The sequence below is a fragment of the Schistocerca gregaria genome, chromosome 4, assembly GCF_023897955.1.
Source record: "Schistocerca gregaria isolate iqSchGreg1 chromosome 4, iqSchGreg1.2, whole genome shotgun sequence".
Lineage (NCBI taxonomy): Eukaryota > Metazoa > Arthropoda > Insecta > Orthoptera > Acrididae > Schistocerca > Schistocerca gregaria.
In genome coordinates, this window is record NC_064923.1 from 327,735,886 (window position 1) to 327,750,182 (window position 14,297).

The 14,297-nt window shown below is 42.0% G+C and overlaps 1 protein-coding gene across 6 annotated transcripts in view; it reads right to left on the reverse strand.

Annotated features, from left to right (window-relative positions):
* The window catches only part of LOC126365743 (uncharacterized), a 507,155-nt gene that overhangs the window by 293,546 nt on the left and 199,312 nt on the right, over window positions 1-14,297 (reverse strand). The window contains exon 1 of one of the 6 annotated variants that reach the window (XM_050008199.1): window positions 850-1,213. The exons of 4 other annotated variants lie outside the window; for them this stretch is intronic. The gene's annotated coding sequence lies outside the window, so the exon portion shown is untranslated. Of the gene's footprint in view, window positions 1-849; window positions 1,214-14,297 lie in introns of those variants that run through there. One more of the 6 variants, XM_050008205.1, reaches the window with a different exon arrangement.

Consider the following 14,297-nt stretch of genomic DNA (forward strand, 5'->3'; position numbering starts at 1 on the left):
GCCATCAAGTCTGCATTCTGCGGTGCTCAGTTCTGCCTTGGGTTTTTTGGTCCAGCGGAATTACTTACATGTTAAAGTGACTCACAGTTAGAATGACAAAATAATTTAATTGGATAGATAAAATGTCTACTCACCAAGCGGCGGCAGCTCCTTCAGGCAGAAAGTTGAAGGGTAAGGAAGAACGGTGCAAAAAAGAACTGAAGAAAAAGGACAGGTGGGTGGCGAGAACCAAGGACATGTAGGAAAAAGGGGTAGATTTCGCGAAAGTCACCCAGAACCGCGGGTCAGGGGAGACTTACCGCACGGGGTGATTAGGAAAGACTGACTGTTGGGCACTGCATCGGACGACATTTGAAAAACCTGAGAGCTCATCGTACGAGATTTGAAAACCTGAGAGCTTAATGGTGGATGACAGGGTAAGATGCAAGACAGAGACTACTGTTTAAACATCATGCAATAGTTAATAAGAGTGAAAAGCTAAGTGCATTGCACGTAACAGAGGTGGCAGGGGGGGGGGGGGCGGTGACAAAAAGAAGGGATGAGACAATGAAATACTAACGAGTAGCAACTGCGAAGAATTGCTGAGACGGAAGGAATTGACGTAAATTAAGGACAGGTGGGTGGCGAGAACCAAGGACATGTAGCGCTAGTTCCCACCAGGGGGAAGGATCTGGATGGTGCGTGCGGTGAAGCAGGCACGGAGGCCACGATTGTCACGTTGTAGAGCATGCTCTGCAACTGGATATTGCGTGTTGACAGTGTACACCCTCTGCCTACGACCATTCATCCTAAATGATAATTTGGTAGTAGTCATGCCAATGTAAAAGGTGATAGTACGGATAGACTTACCGATGAAGAGTTGAAAAAGTTGTACATGCAAGGATGCTGTGGTGATGTTTCCGCCGGTGCTGATACAGGTCAGCGTAGTTTCGTTGTCTCACTCATCCCATATCATGTTCATCATTAAACCTAGCTATACTGCTGTGTCACTGGTTCTCCCGTTCTTGACTTTTTTGATATCACAGCAAGTCTCTTTTCTGCTTACGGAAGAAAATGTACTTAGAACGTTTTTCACTGGAAGTGAGCTCTCTTCTCATCCCTGCCCCCATCGCCTACACACACACACACACACACACACACACACACACACACACACACTGTCGTGAAGCTAGCAGTAGAACGACCTGGCCGCTGCTGGGAGTCGCACGAGAATCCTGACAAGGTCGCCAATCTGCAGCGTGGGCACCGCAGCCGGGCCGATGCAGCAGTGTGAGCGCTGCACGGTGGGACGCCTGCCTTTACGACTTCCGTCTATTGTTCCGGCACGCTATGGCAAAAATACACCTGGCGTCGCCGCGCAGCTGGCCGCAGACTCCATTCCGAGTGAACTTCCAGTTTACCAACTATAGTACCTTATGACCATCGAAATGATACTTGGAGATTCGAGTTTTTTTTTTATATTGTGATTATAGCATTTCTCGGAGACTGTAAAGGAAGTCATTTACGCTAAGAATAAATTGAATAAAGTCGAAAGTGAAGAAGAACAGTATGAGATCAACGTATGACTTAATATCAAGACTGAGGAAAACGCCGTGGAAAAAAGTTATAACCAAAGCTTGGACAATAATGCTGAATGGAGGAAGATATTAGAGGTAGACCAGCACGAACTACTTAAGATTCATTTAGAGTTGCGGCAGAATGGTGTCAAATTGTGCGTCTGTAGCACTTTATCGAAATAAAGCGTGGTCAGTCGGGAAACTGGAAAAGAAGAAAATGAAGATAGTCGTATCTGCAGTTTGGTCAGTAAAAAGAGGCAGTCAAAATTATCACCTCGGAAAATAAGGTAACGTCTATGATGACTACAGATGTAAAAATTGAATCCGCACGCCACAATACCGTAGCACACCGCTAGAGGAACCAAAACACAACGGAGCAACTCATTGATAAAGTGTGTACTGTGTGGTAATACATCTGCATCTGAAGGGGAAGGGCGCCGCAACAATCTATGCTGGGGTGGATGACGACAGTTGATCAAGCTTCAGGTTCAGTTATGTACACTAAAAAATTAGTTAATGTTTAAAGTCATAGCTGCCACGCTGGAAAACTATTTCCCTAATTCTAAAATCACTATCGCCGATAATAATTTGTTTGTTCTTGCGCATTATTTAGCTCTTTTCCGATTTCCTTTCAGTAATGACCATGTATACGAACACCCACCGATACGGCCAACGTTTGTCTGACTATAGCGACTTGCGTCATAACCTACCATCCTCTGTGTGACGCACGAGTCGATACCGCATATGAACAAATCTGACAACGATGACTAAATTTTTTTTAAAAAAAGGTCACTCATTTTGTGAAATGAATTGTCTAAAAGCAAGAAATATAGTACATTAGAAAATATTTGACAGGGCCTCGGAAAGATGCTCGAAATAATGTACTGCAAATGAGACTGCACGGACTACGTAATAGATCAGACAAATATCCTCTAGCATTCTTTTAAGTTCTAAGATTCTAACTTAAACATTGAACTTTAAATTCTCTAGTGACATTTGCTGTACATGGTTTCGAAAATCACTTAATTGTGCGTCAAATGTTTCTCTAATGTATGATATTTCTTACTTTTTGGCAAATCATTTCACGAAACAGTTTTTTTTATTTTTATTGATAGTTAAATATTACATGAACGTAACTTTTTAAGGTGCAAACTACTTAGGCTTTGAAGAGAGAAATTTTTTTTGACACTTCATTTACATAGCAGCAGCTGTTCGTGAAATATTTCAGTTTATCCTCAAATCAATGTCGTGTTATTGGGGTATCCTGAGTACTTTCAAGTTATTCAACTTTTTTTGCGTAGACCTCACGCTGCTCGCTTTGATACCACCTTCCTTTTGTCCGTTTCGCACTTTTCGGGTAGCTACGAAAATTCGGTCGAAAATACATTGTGAAATTTCTAGGGAGTACTCTCACAAACATTTGACTAAAATCTATAAAATTTAATAGCAGGGTGCTTAGACAGGCATGTCAGTGGGGGAAGAAGTACTGTGCGTGTGCGTCCTTAGGATAATTTAGGTTAAGTAGTGTGTAATCTTAGGGGCTGATGACCTTATCAGTTAAGTCCCATAAGATTTCACACATATTTGAAGAAAACTCTGTCAGGAAGTTGTAAAACGGTGCACAACCCGCTACAGAGTGCAGTTTAACAACAGGGTGCATAGACAGACCGAAAAACAGTCTCTCGCCGGTGGCTAAGCTATTTCTTCTTGCCATCGTTTCTTGCAAGGGTGCTAGCTCAAGTAATGTTTGCAGGACGCCTGCCCTAAATTCCGGAAATTTAGGTGAGAGGTGCCGGCGTGAGTCGTGCGTCGTTGGTAATAGCATAGCCCTCTAAAGGTGTGGTTCCATGCTCTAGCGGCCATATATCCCACAGCTTTAATCTCTGATGAGTGTCGAAGCGATTGTAACATCAGAAAAAAAGCGTAGGGGAAAAGAAGCTGAGGAATTAGTATGTAATAAGACGACCACCGCAGAGAGTTGACAGAGTTGTCTGACATTCGATTATCTGAACTACCTAGGACTTTTCTCAGTGGTAGCCAAAAACGAATTTAACACAGCCACTGGAAAACATCACGACAGAAGGACGGAGTGTTCGGACGACATCCCCGAACTGCGGCGGGTAAGTGCAGTGAAACGGGTATTCAGTGGCAAAGAGAGGACATTCTGTACTGAAGACGCTGTCGTGCTTAAGGGATTAACTGCCGGTTCTCGACCTTGACCGTTTTACGAGCCCTCGGTACTTGAGAGACAGACACTGGTGTGCATACACGCCACTAAGTGAATGTATATGGATTCAGGCATCACATTTCAGCACTGCGCTTACGGCGAAGAAAATGTTGTTCTTTGTCCTCTACACGGAACGGGACTTTCGGTCGGAATAGGTCCACTACTGTTGATTTGTGACGTAGCTCGATCATAACGGTGATGGCCGGTTGCGTTTCCTGTATCAATAATATTCATCTTTAGTTGTAGGGATTGTGTGAACCGCAGATGGGGAAAAATCAATTAGTGCTGTGTGTACCTTCTATGGTCTTTATTGTCATTATTTTAACCTCAGATAGTTTCCGGTTTATAGCAACAACTTTTTTGTGTGGTCGCTGAAAACCACTGATCTGAGAGAGGAGCTAAAGTTGCAACGCCCTAACCGAACCAATGTCCATTCAGAAACAAGCACTTTTGATACAGTATGTAGGGTACATGTCGCAATTACACTGCGTAGCAGCTGAAGGTCGGCAACATTGCAGAATTAAGATACATAAATCTGTCTTTCGTAGCGTTTATCCTCTGGTATGTGGTCCACTGTTTTCGCTGTTTGATAAATTTATGTTGTCTTTGTAGCTGGATTCGTTTCCTTTCACCAAGGGAAACCTACGGGAGGTAAGTCGTGTGCGCCAGATGCCTGTGGTTCGTGTAAGCTTTACTGCATGTTACCGCCTTTCAGCTGTTTGTGTATAGTGTTTCCTGAGGCAACGTCTAGTGGCCGACACAGCGTTTGCCTAGACGAGCGTGCAAAACCGCCTAAAAATACCGGGTGATCAAAAAGTCAGTCTAAATTTGAAAACGGAATAAATCACGGAATAATGTAGATAGAGAGGTACAAATTGACACACATGCTTGGTATGACATGGGGTTTTATTAGAACAAAAAAAAAGTTCAAAAATGTCCGACAGATGGCGCTTCATCTGATCAGAATAGCAATAATTAGCATAACAAAGTAAGACAAAGCAAAGATGATGTTCTTTACAGGAAATGCTCAATATGTCCACCATTATGACTCAATAATAGCTGTAGTCGAGGAATAATGTTGTGAACAGCACTGTGTAGCATGTCCGGTGTTGTGGTGAGGCATTGGGGTCGGCTGTTGTCTTTCAGCATCACTAGATATGTCGGTCGATCACGATGCACTTGCGACTTAGGTAACCCCAAAGCCAATAATCGCACGTACTGAGGTCTGGGGACCTGGGAGGCCAAGCATGATGAATGTGGCGGCTGAGCACACGATCTCTTACGCGTCTAGCAATATGGGGTGAGCGCCATCCTGCATAAACATCGTACGTTCCAGCAGGTGTGTGTCAGCCAGGCTGGGGATGATGCGATTCTGTAACATATCGGCGTACCTCTCACGATTGTCATGCGCAGTCACTGACGTTTTGCTGTCCAGCGCCATCTGTCGGACATTTTGTGAACTTTGTTTTTTGTTCTAATAAAACCCAATGTCACTCCAAGCATGTGTGTCAATTTTTACTTCTGTATCTATATTATTCCGTGGTTTATAAAGTTTTCAAATTTATACTGACTTTTTGATCACCTGGTACTTTCCGACCGGCCGGTGTACCACATCAACGATCGTTATGCTGCCACGCGGATTCTTTATGGGTCTGGATCACCTCCCAGTCTCTCACACTAGCGCGCTGCACGCTAAACTAATTAAGAGATTTGCAAATGTGCGGACAACATGGGACCCTAGGTCATCCAGATAATCGCAAACCAGTTAATCCGAAAATTGAGAAAAAATAGAATGAAACGCGTTAAATGTTACAAACACACGATACTTTTAATTTCACATAAAGACGCAAAATTCTACATTATTTTCAAATAAATGTTGGCCAGATATTGGAAAAAAGCGTTAAGTTTTATAAATTGAAATAATCACCAAGTTTCTTTTGAACAAGTTTTGTATACCAGCTACGTGCAGGTCCGTCACCAGCTTTTATTCGGCCGAAGTTGTTTCCGCCCAGCGTTCCAAATCCACCATTATTTTGTGTAGCAGCGTTGTTACTTCCGTACATGTTTTAATATCTCCAGATTGACCGCCAATTTCAACAGCTAATCCATCATCATCAGATAAGCGTCATCATTTCGCAGCCGACCTTTTTGCGCCATTTACGCCAGGTCTGAGCATGCTGGAACCTTTGACAAATTTCCAACATCAAATTAAGCAACAAAGTTTTTCAACAATTTTCCTTTATCCACATCGTGCATTACATCTACTCTTTTGCGTGCGGACATTGTCACCTTCTTGCTCTTTGAAGTCATTTTACACTCGCCTGTTACGGGGGCAGTACAGTAATGTACAGTTCAGTGTGTACTTATTACCTGACGCCATGATCTGTGTTCGGCCGTTGGCTGAATTTAAATTTAATTCTCGTCGTAGAATTCTGTTATTACAAATTATGCATTTCTGGAGTAGGAAATATTGCGGAAAAACCTCCCAGGATGAACAGGATATTCGGATTAATAACTGCCGGATAAACGAGGTACCAATGGATTGCTCAAATATCAAATTAAGAAACGAAGATCAAACAGCAGAAAGACGTTGACGGTCTTACATGTTCTCGTAAACGGTTAATATCTGCGGCAAAGCTGCAGACAGCATTTCGTACTGTTGCATTCACAGACAGCAGCTTTGGACAAGTCCACTTGCAGCGTTCTTTTTAAGCAAGACGAAGGCATAAAAACTCTAACAGAGACTGCTTCGAACATGATGTGACAACTTATTATAATACCGATTTGCTACGTTCGCATATCTCAGTAATCAGGTGTCGCAATTACCTGTCACTGCAAGGGTGAATCGGGAAGATGTTCTGAAGTAAGAAGCTGGGGAGAGTGTGCGGTACAGGATGCGCGACACCAATAGTCCACCCAGCGACTTCACGGTATGAAGGAGTGTGGGGGATGGGGGTGGGGGTGGAGAGGGGAGGGGAGAGGAGGAAAGAGAAGTGTCGATGGGGCAGTCAGTGAAGGGTGGGAAGGGTATTAGAAGTCCTGTGTGGACTATGCTGTTCGCCATTTGGAAAAAATAGGTAAGTCCGTATCTTTGAATGAATTTAGCACACAAAGTTCGAGATATGAGAGTCTGTCCACTATGTAGGACACTGGATTTAGATTTAGAATAAAGCGTGGCATCTTTATGTCATAACACTCTCAGAGTGTTAATAAAAGCAGTAACTGATGTCATTTGTTGGATGTTATAAGCATCTAAACAACTGAATTTTCTAAGTTACAGAGGCATCTATTTGAAGTGCACTTTATTTTCATTATTTCTCGATTTTAAGACTCAAATTGCGCACCCTTTTCATGTTAAGTGCCTTCCATATAATTATCATATCTCACAACGGACAGGTTATGTCATCATCAGACACTAAAGATAACGCCATGCTGATATAGCTATCATTCCCTGTCCCTCGTCAACTGAACTATTCGCTTATAGTTGCTGTAGATCATTTCACTGATAACACTTAATATAGATGTTATCAAAGTGCCTCCTCATTTCTCCCAGGACTTTTTCCTTTTTTTCTAATCAAACTTATGTCGAATTAAGTGCCCTAATTAATTTTGTTTTTCTTCTCTGTATCATTTTAATCAATGTCATTTTCTCTTTAATTTCTATTAGTTTCATTCATTGGATTTTTCTAGTGCAAGATGATTACACGACTCTTCTTTACATATCGGTCAAAATCTATTTTTCTCAACCTCGTTCTTTTATTAGACCCATTATTTCTCGTGTCATCCGTGGTTTCCTTGATTTGATATTTTTCCGTAGTACATTCCGTGCTCCTCAATATACATCATCTTGTTTCCTCTCAGTTTCCTCCTGATAGATCTTGTCTGTCTCCACTCAGTTTCTCAGATCTCTTCATTCGTTAGTGTTTCTATACAACACTTAATCTCAGTTGCATTTTATTGCTTTTTGTATGTAGTATTACACCAGATTATAACTATTACGTGATCACTGTCAATGTCAAAACGAGTGTATGAAAGACTAGATTTTATCTGATTTCTGTACTTAACATATTCGGTGTCCAGCATTATCTCCTGGTGCTTTCCATGTATGCCTTCTTCTGTTAGGAACTTTGAACTGAGTTCATTACGACCCCTAACTGTTAACAGAATTCTAATAGCCATCCACCTCTAACATTCATATTTTATGATCCACATTTGCCAAACATTTTTGAATATTGTATCTGCCCACACAGGTATCAGAGTCTCCCATTATCACAAAATTGTCGTTTTCCGGGATTTAAATAACGAATAACACAGTTGACGCTTTCCAACAACATCGATTATGATAGTGAAGTTAATTGTCCGTTTCCATTGTTGCTCGTAGCAGCTGTTATTTTTTATTATCTTCGCTGTTTGTTGTTGGGGAGAAAATTTTTCTTATGGATGCATCAACCCTTAGTTTTAGCATTGTTAGTCGATCGTTAACATGATACATATTAAGCACACTGTTCTTTGATTTTTCCCTTAGAACCTCAATGTTGCTTAGAGAAGTAAATAAAGTAATGTATACTAACTTGATAACGTGTCTCCCCTTGACTACCAGTAAGAAACGCAACGATCCAAACCGATAAATTACGATGACAAATCGGCGTTCCTCTATCGCAGCCTGGACCTGTTGTATAGTCCTGTCCTACCTTTTTGCTAGTGTGAGTGGCCGCTCGTGTTAACTATCGCCTGCTATCGGCGCTGGAGGCTAAAAGCCCTTTGTCAACGATAACTACTCGCTCTAACGAAAGGTCACGGCGGGATCGAATCGATGCATGCATAACAACGCTGCACGTCAATATCTTCTGTAAAGAAATGACAGTCAACGAAATACTCAGACACTTAATAGAACAGGTGCCAAGAAGGCTTGTTTGTAAAACACTGACCAAGTTTCACCAAAAATCACTAAACATTTTTGTGGTTTTGAGGACAGAATATACTATTGGAGTGGGGCAACGTTATACTTAAAATAAGGCTACTTCACTCTTAATCGTATGTTGTTTTGCGACTCCTGTCCAATCGATTTTTCAATCTTAGTGGCACCTATAATCTTCCCTTCTCTTAGAATTCTATGCATTTTTGTTCAGGAAAGGATGAAGACAGGTTGTCACGACGTTCACAGTAGCAGAGATCTTCCTTCGTTAAGGCATTATGTTGAGTGTGAAGGGAAATATCGAAAGTAATGGGGAGCGAAGACAAAGCCAGCCTTTTAGCTAATAGTCGATGCTATTTTTATTGGCTGCATTTGAAATTTGTCATTGCTGGTTCTCTCGATCTATTTACTGCGCTGCAGGTTTTCTTCTCGATACTAACTACGAATATTAGGAGCGAGAGTGGATATTTCATTAGATGTGATGGTTAAGGTGGCAGTTTTGTATTAAATCTAGTGGAGATGCTACACCAGACTGACTTTTTCTAGTAAAATATCAAAAAATTTGCGCTGTTTTTAATAAATTTAAATGTGGTGGTTGACTTCTTCCAAACAGATTTTTAAAGCAATAAATTTGTTTTGTTGTTTTGTAACGTACTTACTAGAAAAATTATTTCCCTTTGTACTGTTTAGATGTTTATGAGGAATTGTTTGTAATCTTGTGATCTAATTTGATTGAAATATCACTTTCAAAGAACTAATTGTATTTTGTTGCATTTTTATCGTCAAATCACCAGCGAAAAACAGAATTTAACTAGTATTAATTATTTTATTACTAACATAAAGATTTTTATATTTTTGGAGTATTTCAGTCATATTCATAATTGAAGTAATAAATATTTAAAGCTCAAATTATGAACATAATTATCATTTCTATAACTATTACGAAGGATAAATTAAGAGATGTCTTTCTGCATGAAATACTATCGAAATATACTCTTTGGTTATATTGTTTCTATCGACTGTACACACATATCTTTTTACTAAAATTGTGATAGGTCTGTTCTTGTCAACAATCGGAGTGTGTGTGTGTGTGTGTGTGTGTGTGTGTGTGTGTGTGTGTGTGTGTGTGTGTGTTTGGCGAGAGTCAGTTGTAGCGGAGTTGTAGTCTTGGGCTGTATGACATTAGTTGTACTATCGAGTTGGAAGGACTCTTATGTTGAAAGTATATTATGGCAACATGCAACCATATACGACTTATTATTAAATGTGTATGGAACTAAAAAACCTACAGACCTATTTTGTAGCCAATGCGGAAAGGAATCATCCGCTAAGACTACTGTGCCACAGACAAAAATCAGAAGAACCTACAATTATCACCGAGAAACACTCCAAGTTGACAACATTTTTTTGCTAAAATTACTGGAGGTACTTAACTGTTGGTAATTAACTGCCCTGCCCACTCTCAGGCTCATGCTGAACGTTTTTTGATTCTAACAAAAACGCAGTCAGTGAGTAGTTTTGGATAGTGGCCACCAATAATAAATTTCGAAAATTATTTTTAATAGTTAAATGAGGGTGAAAGGTCAGAAGACATAGATGGCGCTCAGTAAGAAGATAGTCGGCGCTGCAGCTGATGGAAGCAGTAGAATCGACAAAAGTCACTAGACAGCATTCTACTTTGGCCTGAACTTACTTGTTTCGGTTTGTTTGTTTGCATGCAATGCAGCGTACATTGTCACTGTTGGTGCCAAACAGTGTTTTCGCTGTGCTGGGTTTTGTTTCGTGTCTCATCAGTTTCGCTCGTCTCGTCTGCCTTCGTACACAGACGTATCAGACGAAACGCTGAACCGAGTGCTGTCTACCAACAAAGTCAGGCTAGGCTGTCACCAAGGGAAAGCTGCCAGTGCCGGTCGAGTATCTTCGATGTGTTTTGTTTGAACCACGCACCGAGTGTCTTCAAGAAGTGCGCGAATAGCAGGTGATACTGTTGGCGGCAAGTTTAATGCGAATCATTGGGAAGCCACATAGCATGTCCTCGTAAACAAGCGATGCGCAGAATATGCGCAGCGCGCGTGGTTCCGATAACACCAGACGCCGGTGGCATTGTGTTGACAAGTGCATATGCGCGCGTGTGTGTGTGTGTGTGTGTGTGTGTGTGTGTGTGTGTGTGTGTGTGTGTGTGTGTGTGTGTGTGTGTGTGTGTGTACTGCCCCGAAGTATTGACGGAACCACTAGAAGCAGTCGGCCACACGAGACACAGAATGGGATGGAGGGCGCTCCCAGCGTGGCCAGAGCAGAATGACGCGGTTCCTGCTCTGTCAGCCCTCTCTCAGCCGACGCAGCGGAACTTGATACAGCGTCCACCGCTGGCGGCCACGCTCCACTCAGCACTTACGACTCCTGAAACTTCCGGTAGACTAACGCAGCACTTAGGGAACCTTTGTAGGAATGTTCTCACAGTGGTATCCAGTTCGGTGCGTAAGCAAACTCTTCAGCGTCTACAGTACTCGTAGTTTAGCCAGTGTGCAAATACAGACTTACCAGCAACAGAAGAACAGCGCAGAAGATGGAACCTATAGCCTAACAAATCTTTAGATTACAGTAATACTAAGAGTAGAAGAAGATTTCTTTATCTGTGAATCACTTTTACGAAGTATAAAACATGAAATGCTATTATTGTCTATCGAAAAACTTATTCATATACAGAATGTTTTAAAAAAGTGTCATATTCCACAGGAAGTAGGATTGGTTAAAAAAAGGATGAAATTCTTGAAATGATAATTTGGGAACTAATACCTTCTCTCATCCGTCTATTACGTAAAAGTTGACATTATTGGCAGTGCTGCACGTGGTTACCACGCATCTTAACACATCATTCAGTTCTTCGCAGTGAAGCGCTTGCTCCTTCAACACACATGCTTTAGTCACACACTCCTATAACGTCTGCATATTTTCGATGTGTTGGGCTTGAACCATTGCCTTTCAGTGCCCCATAACTAGAAAACCAACAGACTCATGTCCAATCAGTGGTGAGACCACGCTGCCAATCATCCTCGACCAATACATCGCATAACGAAACGTCGTGGTAAAGTACTGTCTCACGAGCTATATGAATGGGAGTGCTGCCCCCATTGTACATGAACCACAGTCTTTGTCTTTTCGTAAGGATAACGTTCTCCAACAGCGTTGGTAATTTACCGCGCAGAAATCGGTGACACACAGCAGCTGTTAATCTGTGCGACTATGAGCCAGTCACCGATAATTCCTGTCCATACATTGATACTGATGCCTCACCTCTATGATTGCTCGAGGACCTGCATCTATTCGTACGTGCGTACTCTGATAATTTTCCATACCATCTATTGCTACTCCTTCCTGCACCACTGAATGCTGTACATTACTGTAATAAGCCGACTGACCCACATCTCAACATGTTTTGAAATTACAGTGAAATGAATACCCCTAGCTGCATACAGGCGTTGATATAAGTCAACGGGGACAGTTGAAAATGTGCGTCCCGACCGAAACTCGAACCCGGGATCTCCTGCTTACATGGCAGACGCTCTACCCATCCGAGACACCGACTACACAGAGGATAGTGCGACTGCTCTGTGACACGCCTCCCGTTAAACCCACATTCTCAACTGCTTGTCCCGCACTACATTCATAGTGCCCCTGCCCATTACACTCATTACTCGCGGCGTTTTGCCGATACCCGTAAGAGTTCGGGCATTATTTGTGTATCAGCACAGAAGAAGATGGTCAAATGGCCGGTGAGCCTTATATATAGTATCTGTTCTTTCATGTAATTACAGCAACTTTTCTTCCGTATTTGACCAATACTACCTCGTCTAGGAATATGTAACACTCGTATTTAAAAACCTGTTCTGCATGTATTTACGTACTTACTCTGACGAGAATGGGGAGAATTGGACGGATAGTTTGTCGTGGCTCTTATAGTCGGAAACATCCCGGCGTTTCTCTGAAGCAATTTAAGGAAGAACCTAACCTTACATCAGGATGGCTGGATGGAAATTCGAGACTCCATCCTTCTGAATGTAAGGCGCTACGTCGTTCTATTGAACCCCAATGTACCCGGTGATCAAAAAGTCAGCATAAATTTGAAAACGGAATAAATCACGGAATAATGTATATAGAGAGGTACAAATTGACGCTCTTTCCTGGAATGACACGGGGTTTTATTATAACCAAAAAAATACAAAAGTTCAAAAAATGTCCGACAGATGGCGCTTCATCTGCTCAGAATAGCAATAATTAGCATAACAAAGTAAGACAAAGCAAAGATGATTCTTTACAGGAAATGGTCACTGTGTCCACGATCATTCCTCAACAGTGACTGTAGTCGAGAAATAATGTTGTGAACAGCACTGTAAACCATGTCCGGAGTTATGGTGAGCATTGGCGTCGGATGTTGTCTTTCAGCATCCCTAGAGATGTCGGTCGATCACGACACACTTCAGGTAACCCCAAAGCCAATAATCGCACGGACTGAGGCCTGGGGACCTGGGAGGCCAAGCGAAAGTGGCGGCTCAGCACACGATCACCACCAAACGACGAGCGCAAGAGATCTTTCAAGCGTCTAGCAATATGGGGTGGAGCGCCATCCTGCATTTTGTTTCTAATAAAACCCCATGTCATTCCAAGCATGTGTGTCAATTTTTACCCCTCTGGCTACATTATTCCGTGGTTTATTAAGTTTTCAAATGTATACTGACTTTTTGACCACCCAGTACAATACTGTTTTGATAAGAAGTCATTTAACTAGAAACTTAATCATTTGCCTTTGTTTAACATCTTCTGTATTTGTTTGTGTTATACTCTAACAGCTTTATCATTGTCATTTATAAAAACTTGACATCTGTTACACCGAATCTTTTATTCGAATTGGTCGGTACTACCACCACCTAAAATACTTGGTGCTACTCCTGGAATACCTGCACATTTTTGATACACATTCCTGCAGGGGAGACTAAGTGGGTGTCACTTTGAAAGTGAAAGCGTGTCAGTACAGAGGGTGGACAAACATACGGAAATGCCAAAAACACAACACATTACAACTCCTGATACGATGTAGGGAACACGTTGGCACTGAAGACAGCTTCCAGTCGCCTCGGAATGGATAAATACAGGTCCTGTATGCTTTTACAGCGAGTTTTATACCATTCTTCCTCCAAAACAGTGGCAAGTCCAGGTAAAGATGATGGAGGTGGGTAACGATCACGCACCATTTTCTCCAAAGTAGACCACAGAGGTTCAATAATGTTGAGATGTAGTGACTTCGGTAGTCAGGGAAGGAGCGACAGCAATTCCTGAACGATGGGGAACATATACTGTAACATGGAACACATTAGATCAGCCAAACTGGTCACACAATCCTTGGCGTTAATGCGGCCTTGCAGAGTATCCATGGGGCCAATGGAATATCACGATACGACTGCCCAAATCACCACCCAACCCCATCCATGTTTCACTGTTGGGGCGTTAGTTTGGCAAGAAGTTGGAAACAATACAAATCCGACCAAGTGACTTTCTTCCATAGGTCAACATTCCAGGTTTTATGGCTTCGCCGCCACCTTTT